We start from the raw sequence: 10,367 nt of genomic DNA, 5'->3' as shown, positions 1-10,367 counted from the left end.
AAAAAAAAAAAAAAAAAAAAAAAAAAAAAAAAAAAAAAAAAAAGAGTCCTACAGTCTGAACGTCTATGCCCCCACCAAAATTCACATTGAAACGGCAGGTTAAACACAGACAGTGTTAAGAGTCTTAATGACTGACTGATTAGACCACGCGTCCTATGCTCTCATAAATGCATTAGTGACCTAGAAAAGTATTTACATGGCCTGGAGAGATAGCACGGTAATTAGGAGCTCTTAATTGCTCTTGCAGAGGACCTGAATTCAGTCTCCAGCACCCACGCCAGGCAGCTCACTATCTCTCGTGACTCCAGCTTTAGGCATGTCTTCTGGCATCTTTGAAATACTGAACTGACACATAGATGCCCAACAGTCAAACACACACTCACACACACACACACGCACACGCACACAACTTAAAAAATAAGTAAATTTTTTTTAGAGCACCCGAAGAGCAAGTTCACCCTCCCGGCATATGAAGACACAGAAATATGTATCATCTGGGAGACAGAAGAAGCCACCAGCAGACGCCTTCCAGCACCTTACCTTGCTCCCAACCTGAAGTGCCTTTAGAAATAAACTTGTATTTGCAGGCGTGGTGGCACACATGTGTAATCCCAGCACTTGGAGGCTGACAGGGAAGGAATGCCACAAGTTCATAGAACAATATGAGTTACATAGTGACTTCTAGGCCATCCTGAGCAAGACCCTTTCCCAAAAAACAAATCATAATGATAACATTTTTTTTTTTTTGGTAGACAGGGTTTCGGCACCTCCTCCTGGCTGTCCTGGAACTAGCTCTTGTAGACCAGGCTGGCCTCAACTCACAGAGATCCACCTGCCTCTACCTCCCCAGTGCTGGGATTAAAGGTGTGTGCTACCACCATCCAGCTAGTAGCCAGTACTCTTAACTTTTGAGTCATCTCTCTATTCCCTTCATAAATATTTTAATCAGGATTACTTGAGGGTCTTTGTTTGGGAGCATGAACCAAATCTGTTTTAAATTTATTATGTGTATTTATTAAATATAATTGACTGTTTGTGTGGTGTGTGTGTGTGTATGTGTGTGTGTGTGTGTGCGCGCGCGCGTGCGCACATGTCTTACATACATTTATGCCATGGTGTACATTTAGAGATTAGAGGGCAATTTGTGGGAGTAGATCCCGGGGATGAGTGGCTGAGCAGCAGCAAGTACACTTACCCTCTGAGCCAGCTCACCAAAATCTAATCATTCATATATTGAGACTTGAAGAAGAAAGATGGAAATGAAACAATTATTTCAGATAGACATATTTCTTTCAGGCTTTCTCGAAAGCTTTATTCCCTACCCCACACACAATTCATCTAGGAAAGAGGAATTTCTTCTGAGCTTTACTACCTGAATTTTCTGGACTAGTGGCATCCTTCCCGAAGTTAACTCTTAGAAAGCAAAATTATTGAATCTTGACCAGAAAAGCTTATTCGGCTTTCTTTAGTCTGCCAAAACAATTAAAATTTGGCATAGCTAATTAAAATTGCTCTCTAAGACAAAATCAGAAACCTCTGTGTGGGGGGGGGAAGAACAAAGGAAGTAAGAGAAGATTCAGAAATGCTAGGGCTGGCCCCAAAGTGGCCCAAATGGCAAAGGGGACATTACCCACAACTTTCCTGGGACAATCAGAGTGCCACATAAAGCAAACACTAGTCTAAGACGACTTTGTCTTACAGTGGCCACTAATGTGATTTGGTGCGTGTGCTTTCCTAAGACTTCAAGTCTATGGATTTATAAATAAAGGCGGATTTCTGTCAGACCATGAGTCCATATTTATTTATTTATTTATTTATTTTTTAATGATTGAGTGAATAAATTTTATTTGACACTGGATCTCACTATATAGCCCTAGCTAGCCTGGACCTTGATATGTAGACCAGGCTGACATCAAATTCAGAGCCCCAGGATGCCTCTGCCCCCCGAGTGCTAGGATTAAAGGTGTGCACCACTATTCTTGACATGAGTTCCAACTTTGGTTCAAAACAATACTGTTACCATATACCATAGGTAAACTTCTTTAAAGATTTATTTTTAATTGTGTGTGTGTTTGTGTAAGAATGTATATATGTACATATATATATATATATATATATATCAGAGTGCATGCAGAGGTCAGAGGCATTAGAGCCTCCAGAGCCAAAGACTGTTGTTGTCTAGCACATGTCTTGGGACCAAACATGGATCCTTTTCTCTTAACTGCTGACCCATCCCTCCAGACCCAAACTCATGTTCACTTTGACTCCCAAATCAAGTCTAAGAGCTACCACTAGCCTTGTTCACTGGAGGATGCCCAAACCTACGTGGTCCCAGGAGCCATCCTGAGATTTGAGCCCGGTTTGGTCCTCGCAACCACAGTAAACTCACTCTAAGGAGTTATGGCATATCCCTTCCCTCCAATTTTATCCTTTTATCGCAAATTCATTACAATCTTACCAAAAAACTTAAGAGTCAGTTTCTAAGAATTTGCATATAGCCTTCACCCAAATTATTCAAATACTAATAATGTTTTACCACATTTTCCTTATCATTCTCTCTGCTATAGCTACCGCTTTATCTCTAGATATGCAGTATTTCATATTCCCGTGGTATAATTATCAAAATCAGGAAATTAATATTGACCCTAAATCTAATCCAGTTTCAACCCTTGATTGATTTTACTCGCTGTACAAATAGCACTCATTATGGCGATATGAATTATATCAATAGACAAAAGAGAAAATTGTCTTTGATGCAGGAACTAATCCAGGACCATGTGTGGATTTACTTTCTATTTGTCCCTCGGTATCTTTTAATGTAGATGCGTCCCTGCCTTTCACACTCCGCCTCATTCTGTGAGGCGGGCCTTTCGCTGAACCCGAAGCCTATTTGATAATAAAAAGTGCTGCAGCACGGATGCAGGCTGTGACCTATGAACTCTGAAAATGCCATGTTAATGGGAGAAGTTGTTCATACAAGAGCACACAGTATAAGTCCATGCAGATTAAATGACTGAAGTAGGTACCCACCTATGCCTTTCCTCCTTAACCACAGGCTCCAACCTCACATCACCAGTGATCTGACAAACTGACCTACACGTCCCTAAGATGCAAGGGGGTGGGAATGCAGTGTCACCGATGGAAAATTCCAACCACAAATCCTTAGCCCAAGCTTAATAATGAAAAACATAACCAGGAGATCCCAATGCCAGCCAACAGAATAACAAACTTAAGACTTTCGAAGATAACACCAGGACAAGGAGACATATTATGCTACACTAAAAATAAACAACCAAAGGACAGGATTATCTTGTATGAATCATACCTGATTCAATTTCGGCTCAAACATTTTTTTTTAAGAAAAAGACTTTTATTGGGAATGGCTCTGTTGATAAAGCAGCTGCTGTGCAAGCGTGAGGACACAAGTTCAAATCCTCAGCACTCACGTGTTTAAAAGCTGGGCTTAGCCAGATGTAGCAGTGCACGCCTTTAATCCTAGCTCTTGGTGGGCAGAGGCAGGCGGATCTCTGAGTTTGAGACCAGCCTGATCTACAGAGCAAATTCCAGGATAGCCAAGGCCACACAAAGAAACCCTGTCACAATAGATAGATGAGATAGATAGATAGATAGATAGATAGATAGATAGATAGATAGATAGATAAAACAAATAAATGAAAATAAAAAGAGTGGGTCAGAGACACATGCAGGAAGGCCGGGTGATGGTGACACTCGCCTTTAATCCCAGCACTCGGGAGGCAGAGACACATGAATCTCTGGGAGTTTGAGGCCAGCCTGGTCTACAGATCCAGTTCCAGGACGGCTAAGGTAAAACCCTGTCTTAGGGAAGAAAAAGTCATCATGAACACCAGTTGTATAAGGCTTAGTGCTAGATAATTAAAATATATTCTCTGGGCTAGAGAGCTGGCCTGGTGGTCAAGAGTATTGTTATTCTCACAGAAGACTCAGGTTAAGTTCCTGGAATCTACATGTGGTTCATAACCCTCTGTAACTTGTTACAGGAAATCGGATGTCCTCTGCCAGCGTCTGAGGGCACTAACACACACACACACTTATACACATAAAATAAAATAAATCAATAAATATCAAAACCCTCTCATTTAACTCTCACAACAATCTTACTACGGAACAGGTTTAAAGACGTGAAGTCCTCTAAAGGAGAACACACACGATAAGAGAAAATGCAGAGATGTACATATGAACTCTAGCACATGAACACACACGATACGAGAAAATGCAGAGATGTACATATGAACTCTAGCACATGAACACACACATTAACATGTGATCTCACAGGTCCTGTCTTCCTGATGACCTCCAAGGGACCCTTGTGTTATAAATTTAGTCCCCAACACTGAAAAAATAATCCCAAGGAACTTTTTGATAGAATAATCTTGAGGAAGCCTCTAGCTTTCAAAGCTTCTAGTTTCAAAAATTTCCATGGGAAAGAACCTGAAAACAAGTCATCTGTGGGTCACAAAAAAATCTCTCTTCGCCGGGCGATGGTGGCACACGCCTTTAATCCCAGCACTCGGGAGGCAGAGGCAGGCGGATCTCTGTGAGTTCGAGACCACCCTGGTCTACAGAGCTAGCTCCAGGACAGGCTCCAAAGCCACAGAGAAACCCTGTCTCGAAAAACCAAAAAAAAAAAAAAATCTCTCTTCACGGGGGCTGGAGAGATGGTTCAGTGGTTAAGAGCTTTGCCTGCTCTTCCAAAGGTCCTGAGTTCAATTCCCGGCAACCACATGGTAGCTCACAACCATCTGGAATGAGGTCTGGTGCCCTCTTCTGGCCTGCAGACATACACACAGACAGAATATTGTATACATAATAAATAAATAAATATTAAAAAAAATCTCTCTTCACAACTGGGCGGTGATGGCATACACCTTTAATCCCAGCACTTGGGAGGCAGAGGCAGACAGATATCTGTGAGTTCGAAACCAGCCTAAGAACTAGTTCCAGAACAGGCTCCAAAGCAACACAGAGAAATCCTGTCTCAAAATCAAAAAAAAAAAAAAAAAAAAATCCCTCTTCATTTGGAGAACAGCCACAATTCCACCACAGCCAAGAAGATACAGAAATTATTTCCTAGGTAATTATAACATTGTGGTGCTTTATTTGTCTTTTCCCCTTCTGTGCAATAAAATAAGAGGGGGAAGATACATTACAGAAATTTTCATGCAGTTAAATACAGAAAAATATTGCCAATAGTACACTCAATTGTATTTATTTTTGTGCATATGTAACTTTGCTTATCTGTAAAATTCAAAAAGCCCATTGATTTAGGGACTATTATGGCCATTAGAATGATTTTTGAGAAATTAACTTGAATTTGGGAAGTTGAGTCCTGAAAGAAATCAGAACTGAAATACTTCTGAATTTCCCTAAAACTTAGCCACGAAACATCTCAAAGGCTATATAGGTCTCAGAAAGTGGTCTGCTAACAGCATTTACATTTGACATCTCATTATTCCTGATTGCTTCTTTCAATATGCTGAAATCTTTCTTTATTTAGAAAGCATCCTCAGAGACCTAGTTTGGTCCAGCCAGTTAATGAACGTGCAGAGCCCATGCTAATGCAAGACCTGGGAACCTTCTCCCTAGAGCTGTTCCTTGCCTTCATCTGTAGAGCCAAAGGCTGTGTGGGCCACATCGTTATTTCCCCCACCACCAGCCTCCTGGGGGCTGTGCTGTCCTAGCCCTCCAGATGACCATGTGTCTTTTACTCTTCAGAGAAATTCTTTTTTTCTTAAGATTTATTTATTTATTATATATACAATATTCTGCCTGCATGTATCCCTGTGGGCCAGAAGAGGGCACCAGATCTCATTACAGATGGTTAAGAGCCACCATGTGGTTGCTGGGAACTGAACTCAGGACCTCTGGAAGAGAAGAAGCCAGTGCTCTTATCCTCTGAGCCATCTCTCCAGCCCCAGAGAAATTCTTGAAAGCAAACACCCTTTTACTTGATGATGCACTCCTAGCATGGAGTACATACATCTGAACATCAGCATCCTGTAGTGAGACAAACCCATTTTGTAAAAGAGAAAACTAAACCTTGAAAATGAATAAATATGCCATTCCCAACATCATACATTAATAAACAAGTAGTATGCCAGCCTAGCCTCATCGGAGCGCTCTTCCCTAGACTACCATGCCACACCCCTCCACTAAAACAAAGATCTTAGAGGTGTCCCAGGAACCTGAACTTCAACAAAACCCGCAGCCCCCACCTTCTTGAACAAACACATCCAATCAGCTGTCTCTCTCTCTGTAAAAGTCACCTGGATTGCTTAAAATGAAAAATGCAAGCCATATTCTACTTTTTCTTCCTGTTCTCACATCTAGTCAAACAACTCATTCGTGTGATTATAATGTTCAAACCTACATGTCTCTCTAGTCTCCACCACGAGTCAAGCATCATCACCCATCACCAAGACTTCAGAGGTACCAGCTACTCAATCTCCAGATTCAACTTGGTCAAACTTTCATCCAATTTCTTCTCTGTCTTTTAAAAATGTTCATCATTTATTATTGCTGTGTGTGTGTGCGCGCGCGCGCACGCACGTGTGCGAGTGTGTGTACACACAGCCTTGAGCTCTCAAGCATCTTCCCATACAACAGCACACATGGACATCAGAGGACATCTTTCAGGAGTCAGTCTTCTCTTTCTTCCATGGGTTTGAGGGAATTACTCAGGTCCTCAGGCATATATGGCAAGTGCTTTTTACCCACGGAGCCATCCTCCTAACCCTATGGTATATTAAATATAATTTCATACATGGCATTCATCTAGCTAATTAAAGCACTTCCTAAATTCCCATTACCCTGACGATGAAGACCAAAATCACCTTGTCATTCAAAACTGCCCAGGCTCCAGCCTCTCCCATCTCTTCCAGCTCCTTCATTCTACTTCCTGTCTCTTACTCTTCTCTTTGTGTGCTGAACGTGCTGTTCCTCTGCCTGCCAAAAAAAACCTATATGCACTACTCTAAGCAACTCCCATTGCTACCCCAAATTACTTCCTGACCACTCAGGTCCCTTTTTAAATGCCACTTCCCACAGGAAACTAGCCCGGGGTTGCTCCAGAAAAGCAACAGTCATATTGGGTTGACTCCCATTCCATCTTCAATTCAATCACCAGGAAGAATGGTACATCTCTCCTGGAACAGTTCGGGGCAGGGGTAACATCTCTTCATTAATGGACCATGGTGCTTATCACACAATACCCGCTCATTTGATCTTTGCTGTCAGATTAAGTCCCGGGCTTTATCGTGGAGGGTTTTTAACAACAGGCCAAGCAAACCAAGAAGCAAGTGCTGGTTTCCCTTTGCAGATCTACATCCTGAAGCAGAAAGAAATTTCCAGCTCTTGAAAAGTCATAGGACAGCAGGGATAGAGCCAAATCAAATCCTCCATTCATCTATTTCTCGTCCCTACGTCACTAAAAACCCCAGTGAGTGGGGGGGGAGGGGCATGACAGGAGAAGGGAATTAGCAATGCAAGGTGGCACAAAAGAAGTCCCATCCACCTGTCACAAAGGCTGACTTCAAGTGGACGTGGGACTTTGCACGCCTGAAGAAACACTACTGTTAAGGAAAGAGACACAGCTGCCACCACACCCAGCTCCCGGGGAGAGCGGCAGAAAACAACAAACTTCTTTTCTCCACAAAGAAGACAAAATGGCAGGAACTGCAACTACCTTCGGAAACCCAAACGCAGGTTTGCTCCTCACACTGTCACTAGCGACGCGCTAAGGGACAGGCTCTCTTCCCACCGTTCACTGGATCAGGGATAAGAAACAAAAAGACTACATGAATCAGAAACTACTTAAGACTACTTCCTTTGGGAATCATGTATGAATTATCTGTGTGAAGCCTTAAAAGAAATTGTTAAGCCATGGGCATTTCTTAGCAGGTGCCACGGAAAGGGAAGATACAAGAGCTCCATAGCTGTGTGTCCTTGTCCACATGCTCCTGGGCCCGGGTTATGTCCGTCAGGAAAACCCCAACCCCAGCCCGGGATCAGACTCATCACTGTCATCCTTGCAAGCACAGACTCCAAGAAAAAGAAGCCTCAGGACCTCTTCAAAGAGGGCTCTGAATAACAAGACACAGAGCCTACATCCTCTAACCCCAGGGTTCCTTGGGGGGTGGGGTGAAGGTATGGGGAGTGGAAAGAGAGTTAGAAAAAAAGAGATGTGATACTCTCCTGGCCCAGGGGAGATCCTGAAACAGAGAGGGAAAACCAGCATGCATTGCAAACAGACTAGGAAAGAAATGGGATTTGAAGAGATATGAGCGGGGTAGGGAGAGAAAGAAAGGCGTAGAAGGGAAGGGCAGGATGTCACCACAAAGATGTTGGAAGAGGCAACAGACTGGTGATCTTTTCCCAAATCCAAAGGCTGCTCGACGCATGCCAATAAACCACTCTACGTAGAAAGCCCGTACAATGGACAGTCCTTTCCATTCAGTAACACGCAGCATTTTACAAGTCACCCAGCTGCAACTTTGGAGACCTGAGCATCTAAATTAAAAATGAATAAAAGTGGTTCAAAGAAGCTAAAGGAATGACACCATCCCGCCGCACCCCCCCCCCCCAGCCCCAAAGCCTGACTCAGCTGTGGAAAGCTTTAGCATTTTGGAGTTAAGCAAATACTCTGGCATTTCTCCTTCTTTTGACATTCCTAAAGGGGGTGTGGTTGACCCTAAGCCCATTCATTTCCAAGGTTGTACATCTCTCAGCTAAGACTGCCCCATCTGTTCTGAAGCCAGCCAGCTGTTTATCTCAAAGGAACATATTTATTGCGGTGTTCAAGCCTGTAACTCTTAGAAGAGGAGAGCCAGCATCATACAAGCCAGAATGTTGCCTGCCTTCTTAAATGTGTCAGTTCGCTGAAAAACAAAATGCAAACAAAAAGCACACTCGCAGGCTCCCTGTTCTTGGATACCTTTCAGGGATGGCCAGTAAAGGGTGACAGTACTTCTAACTTTTCCTTTCCCTAAAGTGTTAAAAAGGAAAAGAAAAAAAAAAGTACCCAGGTTTTCCGATTCCGTCTACAAACCGTTAAGTGTGAGTGGCGACTGAGCCTCGGAAAACAGCAGCTCGCTACAGTACCATCGTCAGTGGCGAAAGCCTATCGCGATGTAATTTAAAACACTCACACAAGCACAAATCTATCAGCTCCACTTCCAAACAATCCTGAATCCCGCAGTCGAGAAAACGGGAGGAAAAAAAAAAAACTTAACAAAAATGCTGCTTCTAGCAGCCTAAGAAAAACCTTCCCTAGACACGTGAAATATTTCTGACTGGCACGAAGTGCACCATTAGAGGACACTGTCACCTCAAATCAGCAGGAAAAAAAGCGAGACAAACGACACAGACATGCAAACATAAAATAAAGCCCTATGAAACTTAAGCGACTCAAGAGAAGCGTGCTATCATTAAAAAAAAAAAAAAAACAACAACAGTGTATGCTACTCCAAGACACACAAATGTCCTAAAGAAGTATGACCACCTTAAATCACTGTCTCCATTTCTCCCACACACATCACCCTTTCCCACTCAAACCTCAGCACCGGGGCCGGGGAATGACAGGACTGCAGTCCGCCACCTTTGCCCTCCTCATGGTTTCCAAGTGCACTTCCCAACATCCTTGCCAGCCCAGCCCCCTCTCCCAGCCTCAAAAAGGTTAAAGGGAGGCGAGGAAATTGGCAGGCACCAGTCCTCTGGCGGGGGCAGGTTGCTGGAGTTGTTCTTTGCAGTGACCCAAATTGCACAGAGCGATTTAGCTCTTAGCAGCGCCAGTGAGAACCTCCCGAATCCATACCCCCATTCCCGGCCCCATCTTCCAAAAGAAAGCCTTGAGCATTAAGCGGGAGGAATAACTTGGGAGAACGATTTGAATAAATCACTTCAACTCACCTGGTTTGGGATATTTCTCCCCACCCCAGGCATAAACAGAAATGATATGCGACTGAGTCACGCACGTAAGGGAAGGTGCTGCGGTGTCCTAAGTCCAAGGACTGGAGTCAATCCCTGCCCTGGTCCTGCTGCTACTCAGGGCTCAGCTGGAGCGAGCGGCAATAGCGAGCCCAGCAGCAGCAGCAACAGCAGCAGCAGCAGTAGGGGGGGTGGGGGGTGGATAGACCGTAGCACAATGAATGCAGTGGGGTTTTGCAATGACATCATCCCTCTGTCCGAGCGGTCCCAATAGCCATGCTCCAGAGCTGTGCATTCTGGGACCTGTAGTCCTCTGAAGTCCGTGAGGGACTCAGAGGCTACAGCCGGAACTACAATGCCCAGGATGCCTCGGTCGGAGCACCCAGACAGAGAGAGACCGGACC

General features: G+C 43.8%; 1 protein-coding gene across 1 annotated transcript in view; it reads right to left on the bottom strand.

The window, feature by feature from the left end:
* Positions 1-10,137, bottom strand: part of Rab30 (RAB30, member RAS oncogene family) — a 64,657-nt gene extending 54,520 nt beyond the window's left edge. Inside the window, exon 1 of the mRNA XM_005357603.3 lies at positions 9,946-10,137. The gene's annotated coding sequence lies outside the window, so the exon portion shown is untranslated. The remainder of the gene's footprint in view (positions 1-9,945) is intronic.
* Positions 10,138-10,367: the final 230 nt, after the last annotated feature.

Source organism: Microtus ochrogaster, chromosome 22, assembly GCF_000317375.1.
Source record: "Microtus ochrogaster isolate Prairie Vole_2 chromosome 22, MicOch1.0, whole genome shotgun sequence".
Lineage (NCBI taxonomy): Eukaryota > Metazoa > Chordata > Mammalia > Rodentia > Cricetidae > Microtus > Microtus ochrogaster.
This window is presented reverse-complemented; position numbering and strand designations above follow the sequence as displayed.